Source organism: Notamacropus eugenii, chromosome 7, assembly GCF_028372415.1.
Source record: "Notamacropus eugenii isolate mMacEug1 chromosome 7, mMacEug1.pri_v2, whole genome shotgun sequence".
Lineage (NCBI taxonomy): Eukaryota > Metazoa > Chordata > Mammalia > Diprotodontia > Macropodidae > Notamacropus > Notamacropus eugenii.
The window spans coordinates 73,366,841-73,376,213 of NC_092878.1; the positions used below are offsets into that span (position 1 = coordinate 73,366,841).

At 37.7% G+C, this 9,373-nt stretch overlaps 1 pseudogene; it reads left to right on the top strand.

The window, feature by feature from the left end:
* The first annotated feature begins 7,602 nt into the window (after positions 1-7,602).
* Positions 7,603-8,651, top strand: LOC140514842 (L-lactate dehydrogenase A chain pseudogene; annotated as a pseudogene).
* Positions 8,652-9,373: the final 722 nt, after the last annotated feature.

Genomic DNA, 9,373 nt, shown 5'->3' on the forward strand with positions numbered 1-9,373 from the left:
TCGTTTCCAACAGCAATGATAATAACATCATTTGAAAATATTTGGAAAGTAGCTTCATTATATAAAGGGAAGTATTTGTAATTAAACTATTATCCAAGACATCCTGAGCTCTCATCACACCCATTCTTTGGAATAGTTACATATTGAAAAGAGTAGACTATGTTCACTGCTACTTCCAACAAACATCAATCACTGTTAGCAACTAATTGTTATGGTGGTAAGCATTATATAATAAAAACTTAATAGGCAAAATTCTGACTCTCATTGAGATTTCATTATAAGAAATTCTTGCCTACTTGGAATCTACTATGTAAGTCCCATTTTCATAGTACCACCAAGCATAATTTTAGTAAGTTCCTGCAAGAAGGAAAATGATCATTAGAAAATAATTCATTAGGTTTCTCTTTAATTTTCTATTTCTGAAAATAATTTACTGAGCCAAGATGGTGGAGTGAAAGCAATGACTCACCTAAGCTCCTGGACAAACTCCTCTGGATATCTCTGAAAGGAGAATCTAACCAAACTTTGGAGGTATGGAATCCAGTGGGTGACAGACTTTGACAGATTCGGAGCCCAGATTGGACTGGAAGGTCCACGGGAAGGATCTGTTCCGCGGGGGTAAGCCCCGAGCACACAGCGCAGCGTGGTCAGCACAGCAGGGTGGAAGGGACCTGAGAAGCCCGAGAGTGGCGGGCGAAACCAGTGGAGCAGGAGACAAGCAAAACTGAGCCAGTGAGAGCCGCTGAGCGCCAGATATCAGCGCAGCAGCCCTTGAAACCTCCAGCCTGAAGACTAAACTTCGGTAACTCACCTACTTGAACTTCCAGGAGCCAGGATGGTGGAGTCATCAGTAAGTGCTCTCTTCTCCCCCCTAATGACCGTGAAAGAACCATAAAATATTTCCCCAGATATATCCTGGATCAGCGGGAACAGCAGAAGGGGGCAAATAGTCTCATAACACCAGAGGCTAGAAAAATAGCAAAGGGGGATTCTTCCTACTGTGGCAGAGGCGATCTGGAAGGACAGAGGACCCAGGGCAGAGAAAATTCGCACTGAGACCCAGGCAAGCCTCAGCGCAGGGAGACGACCCCCAGGAGGGGCGGGAACACGCATTAGCATCTAGGCATGCCCCAGCCCTTCAGGGGAAAAGGGAAGACAACAGGGAAGCTGGAATCACCATCCCTTGACCTTACCTTTGCCTCAGGTCAGCTGAGGAGATCTCCTGAGACCAGACCACCCCTCCCACAAACCTAACAAGCTAACCCCAGGGTTGATCTGGGAAACAAAAAACAAAAACCTGCTTTTAGCCTCTACACACATCAGCTCAACACAAAGATCTGTACCTTCTGACTGAAAGAACCAGAAGCTACAACACTCAGCCAACATCATGAATCGGAAAAAGCAGACGAAAAGTGAAAAAACCATAGAATCTTTCTATGGGGATAAGGACCAAAACACAAACACCAAAGAGGTCAGAGCTGAGACTGTACTTCCATCTGAAACCTCAGAAGGGACTATGAATTTCTCGTAAGCCCAACTAGATTACCTGGAACAGCTGAAGAAGGAAATAAAAGAAAAACTGGCCAATGATTTTACAATTATAAAAAAAGAATTCACTGATGAGAACATCACTCTGAAAAGGAAAATTGAACAAATGGAAAAGGAAGTTCAAAAACTAACTGGAGAGAATAATTCCCTAAAAGGAAGAGTTAATAAAACGGAAAAGGAAACCCAAAACCTAATTGGGAAAATTGATCAAATGGAAAAGGAAACACAAAACCTAACGGAAAATTGGTCGAATGGAAAAAGAAGTACAAAAATTAAATAGAGAAAATAGCTCCTTAAAGGGAAAAATTGGTCAGATGGAAAAGGAGATGCAAAAGTTAACTGAAGAAAACAATACGATGAAGATTAGAATTGGGCAAGTAGAAACTAATGACTCAATGAGGCAACAAGAATCAGTCAAACAAAATCTAAAGAATGAAAAGATAGAAGAAAATGTAAAATATTTAATTGGAAAAACAATTGACCTGGAAAAGAGATCCAGGAGAGAAAATTTAAGAATTATTGGCCTGCCAGAAACGCATGATGAAGAAAAGAGTCTGGAAAATATCTTCCAGGAAATCATCAAGGAAAACTGCCCAGAAGTACTAGACCCAGAGGGCAAAATAGTCATCGAAAGAATGCACCGTTCCCCTCCTGAAAGGGATCCCAAACTCAAAACCCCAAGAAATGTCGTTGCCAAATTCCAGACCTATCAAGTGAGGGAGAAAATACTACAAGCAGCCAGAAAGAAACAATTCAAATATCAAGGACATACAGTCAGGATCACACAAGACCTTGCAGCTTCTACATTAAAAGATCGAAAGAACTGGAACCCAATATTCCATAAGGCAAAGGAGTTGGGACTTCAACCAAGGATAAACTACCCAGTAAAGTTCAGCATAACATTTCAGGCAAGGAGAAAGTCATTCAACTAAATAAGGGATTTCCAGAGCTTCCTGACCAAAACACCAGAACTCAATAAACAATTTGCTCTTCAAATGCAGGTCTCCAGAGAATCATAAAAAGGTAAACAGAGGGAAAAAAACAAAAACAAAAACTTGCTATTCAATTAGGGCAAACTGTTTACCTCCCTATAAGGGAAGATGATACCTGTTAATCTTGAGAACTGTGAAGCTATTATGATAAAAGTGATATATGTAGAGGGAACGGGTATAAAGTAAATGATGTCATGTCAAAAATATGATTTAAGTATGAGAAGGGATTGTAATAGGAGGTGTGAAAAGGGGGAAGCAGAAAATGGCAAATTATATCACAGGAAGAAGTACAAAACTATAGTAGAGGGAAGGAGGGGAGGGAGATGAGCATTGTTTGAGAGGTACTCTCATCTGATTTGTTTAAAAGAGGGAACAATAATCTTAAGGAAATAATACTAACTAGCTCTATAGGTAATAGGAGGGGAAGGGGGAAGAAAGGGGAGGGTGGCTAAAAGGGAGGAAAGAAGCAATAAGAGTAAAGGGGAGTAAAAGAGAGGGGGGCTAAAAGAAGGAGGGGAAGGCTGCAGGAGGAGGGGGAGAAAAGTGAATACTATAGAAGAGGGGAAGGGAGACGGGAGAGCTAAAAGCACAAATGGTGGGAAAGAGGTGGGAGGGAAATACACAGATTGTAATCATAACTGTGAATGTGAATGGAATGAACTCTCCCATGAAACGGAGACGGATAGTAGAATGGATTAAAAGCCATAATCCAACAATATGCTGCTTACAAGAAACACATTTGAAACGGGGGGATACACATAGGATAAAGGTCAAAGGATGGAGCAGAAGATATTGTGCTTCAGCTCATGTAAGAAAGGCAGGAGTAGCAATCTTAATCTCAGACAAAGCAAAAGCAGTAATAGATCTATTCAAAAGTGATAAGGATGGAAACTATATCCTACTAAAAGGCACCATAGACAATGAAGCAATATCATTACTAAACATGTATGCTCCAAGTGGTATGGCATCCAAATTCTTAGAGGAGAGGTTGGGAGAGTTGAAGGAATAAATTGATAGCAAAACTATACTAGTGGGGGACCTCAACCTCCCCCTCTCTGAACTCGATAAATCTAACCTCAAAATAAACAAGAAAGAGGTTAAGGAGGTAAATAAAACTCTGGGTAAGGTAGGCATGATATATCTTTGGAGAAAAATAAATGGGAATAGAAAGGAATATACCTTTTTCTCAGCGGTACATGGAACATTTACAAAAATTGACCATGTACTAGGACATAAAAATCTCACAATCCAGTGCAGAAAGGTAGAGATAATCAATGCATCCTTTTCAGATCATAATGCATTAAAAATTACATGTAATAAAAGGCCATGGAAAGAGAAACCAAAAATCAACTGGAAACTAAATAATCTAATTCTAAAGAAGGGTTGGCTTAAAGAAGAAATCATAGAAACAATCAACAATTTCATTCAAGAGAATGACAATAGTGAGACAACATACCAAAACTTATGGGATACTGCAAAAGCAGTTATCAGGGGAAGTTTTATATCTTTGAATGCTTACATAAATAAAATAGCGAAAGAGGACATCAATGACTTAGGCTTGCAGTTGAAAAAGCTAGAAAAAGAACAAATTGAAAATCCCCAAGTAAACACATATTAGAAATACTGAAAACCAAAGGAGAGATTAATAAAATTGAAATTAAGAAAACTATTGAATTAATGAATAAAACCAATAGTTGGTTTTATGAAAAAACTAAAAAATTGATAAACCTTTGGTCAATCTGATTTAAAAAAAGAAAGAAGAAAATCAAATTACTAATATTAAAAATGAAAGGGGTGAACTCACCTCCAATGAGGAGGAAATTAAAACAATAATTAGAAACTACTGTGCCCAACTTTATGCCCACAAATTCGATAATCTAAACGAGATGGATGAATATTTTAAAAAATACGAATTGCCCAGATTAACAGAAGAGGAAGTTGAATACTTAAACAACCCCATCTCAGAAAAAGAAATTGAACAAGGCATCAATGAACTCCCTAGGAAATAATCTCCAGGACCAGATGGATTCACAAGTGAATTGCATCAAACATTTAAAGAACAGTTAATTCCAATGCTATATAGACTATTTTTGAAAATTGGGGAAGAAGGAGTCCTCCCAAATTCTTTCTATGATATAAATATGTTTTTGATACCCAAACCAGGAAGAGACAAAACAGAGAACGAAAATTATAGACCAATTTCCCTAATGAATATAGATGCAAAAATTTTAAGTAAGATTTTAGCAAAACGAATACAGCATCTTATCACGAGATTAATACATCATGATCAGGTAGGATTCATACCAGGATTACAGGGCTGGTTCAGTATTAGGAAAACTATTAGCATTATCGATCACATCAACAAAAAAGCTAACAAAAACCACATGATTATCTCAATTGATGCAGAAAAAGCTTTTGACAAAACACAACACCCATTCCTACTAAAAACACTGGAGAACATAGGAATAAAGGGAACTTTCCATAAAATAATAAGCAGTATCTATCTAAAACCTTCAGCAAGCATTATATGCAATGGGGATAAGCTAGATGCATTCCCAGTAAGATCAGGGGTGAAACAAGGTTGTCCATTATCACCACTATTATCCAATATGGTACTAGAAATGTTAGCTGTAGCAATTAGACAAGATAAAGATATTCAAGGAATAAGAATAGCCAAAGAAGAAACAAAGTTATCACTCTTTGCAGATGATATGATGATTTGCCTAAAGAATCCCAGAGATTCAACTAAAAAATTACTTGAATTAATAAACAACTTTGGTAAAGTTGCAGGTTACAAAATAAACCCACACAAATCTTCTGCATTCCTATATATTAGCAACAAAGTCCAACAGCAAGAGATAGAAAGAGAAATCCCATTTAAAGCTAGGGTAGACAGTATAAAATACTTAGGAGTCTACCTGCCAAAACAAACCCAGGGATTATATGAACACAATTACAAGACACTTTTTGCACAAATAAAGTCCGATTTAAGTAAGTCGAAAAACATTACTTGCTCATGGGTAGGCCATGCTAATATAATAAAAATGACAATTCTACCTAAATTAATATACTTATTTAGTGCCATGCCAATTAAATTATCAGACAATTATTTTCTAGAGCTGGATAAAATAATATCAAAATTCATTTGGAAAAACAAAAGGTCCAGAATATCAAAGGAACTAATGAAAAGAAATGCTTGGGAAGGTGGCCTAGCGCTACCAGACCTCAAACTGTACTATAAAGCAGCAATTATCAAAACCACTTGGTATTGGCTAATAAACAGAGAGGTAGACAAGTGGAAAAGACTTGGCACTCAAGATGCAGTAGGCAAGGAACATAGCAGCCTTCTGTTTGATAAACCCCAGGACCCCAGCTTCTGGGATAAAAGCTCACTGTTTGACAAAAATTGCTGGGAAAACTGGATAACAGTGTGACAGAAATTAGGCATAGACCCATACCTGACACCATACACAAGAATAAAGTCCACATGGGTACATGATTTAGGTATGAAGATTGATACCATGAATAAACTGCAGAAGCAAGGAATAGTGTATTTATCAGATCTATGGAGAAGGGAAGAATTCTTTACTAAAGGAGAGATAGACAGCATTATGAAATGCAAAATGGATAGCTTTGATTACATTAAACTGAGAAGTTTTTGCACAACCAAAGCCAATGTAACCAAAATCCGGAGGGATGTGGTAAATTGGGAAAGAATTTTTACAGCTAAGCTCGGGGATAAAGGCCTCATTTCTAGAATATATAGAGAACTGACTCATATGTGTAATCATACAAGTCATTCCAAAATTGATAAATGGTCAAAGGATATGAACAGGCAATTTTCAGAGGAAGAAATTAAAGATATCTATAAACATATGAAAAAATGCTCTAAATCACTATTGATTAGAGAGATGCAAATCAAAACAACTCTGAGGTACCACATCACACCTATAAGATTGGCAAACATGACAGAACAAGAAAATGATAAATGCTGGAGAGGATGTTTGAGAGTTGGAACACTAATTCATTGTTGGTGGAGCTGCGAGCGCATCCAACCATTCTGGAGAGCAATTTGGAACTATGCCCAAAGGGCTACAAAAATGTGCATACCCTTTGACCCAGCAATATCGCCACTAGGAGTGTATCCCCAAGAGATCATAAAAATGGGAAACGGTCCCACATGTACAAAAATATTTATAGCAGCACTCTATGTAGTTGCCAAAAACTGAAAGTCAAGGGGATGTCCATAAATTGGGGAATGGCTGAATAAATTATGGTATATGAATGTAATGGAGTACTATTGTGCCATAAGAAATGATGAACAAGAAGACTTCAGAGAGGCCTGGAAGGACTTTTATGACCTGATGCTAAGTGAAAGGAGCAGAACCAGGAGAACTTTGTGCACAGCCACGACCACAGTGTGAGAGAGTTTTTTCTGGTAGACTTGGAATTTTGTAATAACGCAAAAACTTCTTATAAAAACAAAAATCCCAAAGGTGGTTCTCAAGGCAAAATGCCTTCCATACTCAGAGAAAGAAATATGGAAGTCATTCACAAAATGTAGCAGATCATGTTTGTGTATGTGTATGTGTTTGTGTATCATGTTTTGATTTGTTATATGATTTCTTTCATTTATTTTAGTCTGACTACATAGCATGACTATAGTGAAAATATACTCAATAGGAAAGTATATGTAGAACCTATACAGAATTGTATGCAGTCGTGGGGAGGGAGGGGGGTAGTGGGGGATAGGTGTGGGGGGGATAAAATCTCAGTTGTATGGCAGTGATTGTTAAACATTAAAAAATAATAATAAAAAAATAAATAAAAATAATTTATTACTTCTGCTATGGAAAGGCCCACAGTGATTAGAATTTAAAACCTTCACCCTCGAAGTCTCATATTTGCAGCCTATAAAACTCTTGAGCACAAGAACAAGATTTAAATGCACTTGGGGAATGTTTAAAAAAACACAATATAGGTGCTAGCCCAGGAGCAGCAACCTCACATCTATCTCAGAACTTTCACAGCCTGACCAGCTATCCCCCAGCTACCCTCAAAAATGGCATCATCTGTCAAGGATCACCTTATCTTGAATGTCTTAAAGGAGGACCAGGTTCCCCAGAACAAGATCACTGTTGTTGGGTTTGATGCAGTTGGCATGGCATGTGCCATTGGTATCTTAACAAAGGAATTCACTGATGAACTTGCCCTAGTTGATGTAATAGAAGACAAACTAAAGGGAGAGATGATCGATCTCCAACATGGCAGCTTTTTCCTGCAAACTCAGAGCTGGTTATTGTTACTGCTGGGGCACTTCGACAAGAGGGAGAAAGTCATCTTAATTTGGTCCAGTGTAATGTGAATATCTTTAAATTCATCATTTCCAATATTGTTAAATACAGCCCTAATTGCAAGCTGCTTATTGTTTCCAATCCAGTGGATATTTTGACATATGTGGCCTGGAAGCTAAGTGGCTTTCCTAAACACCATGTTATTGGAAGAGATTGCAATCTGGATTCTGCCTGTTTCTGTTACCTAATGGGGGAGAGACTTGGTGTCCATTCTTCAAGTTGTCATGGATGGGTCCTTGGGGAACATGGAGACTCCAGTGTTTCTCTGTGGAGCAGTATGAATCTTGCTGGTGTGTCTCTAAAGAACCTTCATCCTTCTTTGGGAACTGATGCTGATGCAGAAAATTGGAAAGATGTTCAGAAACCGGTGGTTGAAAATGCTTATGATGTAATCAAACTGAAGGGCTGCACTTCCTGGGCCATTGGCTTGTCTGTGCCAGATCTGGCAGAAAGCATTATGAATAATCTTAGGAGAGTGCATCCAATTTCCACCATGATTAAGGGCCTATATGGCATTAAAAAGGATGTCTTTCTTAGTGTCCCATGTGTCTTGGGGCAGGATGGCATTTCAGATGTGGTGAAAGTCAACCTGAATCCGGAGGAGAGCCGTTTAAAGAAGAGCGCAGATACTCTTTGGGGAATCCAGAAGGAGCTGCAATTTTAAAGCCTTTGAATGTGCTGCCATAAAGAGAACAGGACAGGGGTTGAGGGGTTATGTATGATATGCTTCTCAGATAGACCAAATCCTTCCTCTGATTAGTGACTAAACACCAGAAGTATAAAACCTGTGAACCCACTCTAGTTTCTTCCTGAAGTTAGAAATGGGGAATGGAACCCTGTTGTAGTTTGCGTATGATGCTGAATATGACCTGTATAGTCTCAGTGGTTGGTGTCAAGAAGAGCCAGTGCCCCACAGGTATATAAGCTACCTGCTTTGTATGTAGGTGCTACAAGTTCTCTTAGGTCCAGAAGATAACACTCCTGGATGCAAAACACCATACAGTAGTAATTCTTTATTGATGCATTGATTACCTTTATGCTCTCATCCATTAGGGCACTACAACATGGCCCCCATGTATCACCTTTCTAGAGGACCTGATTTTGTCTGCTTACATATATATATATATATATATATATATATACACATATATATATATATGTGTATATATATATATATATATATATGTAAGCAGACAAAATGTATGTTATGTATATATGTGATATATATATATATATATATATATATATCAATAGCTGTAAATTTCCATATTATATAAAAAGATCTGTATATGTACAACAACGCCACCAATTCCTCAAGTGTCATACTAACCCTAAATACTGAATAAACAAAAAATAACTGATAAAAAAGCACAATAGAGATAATATTAATTTGTAGTTTTACTAAGTCAATGTATGATCTACAAGCATTCATTTCTATTTGAGTTTAACACTAATGCTCTATACAATTATGTAACAAAA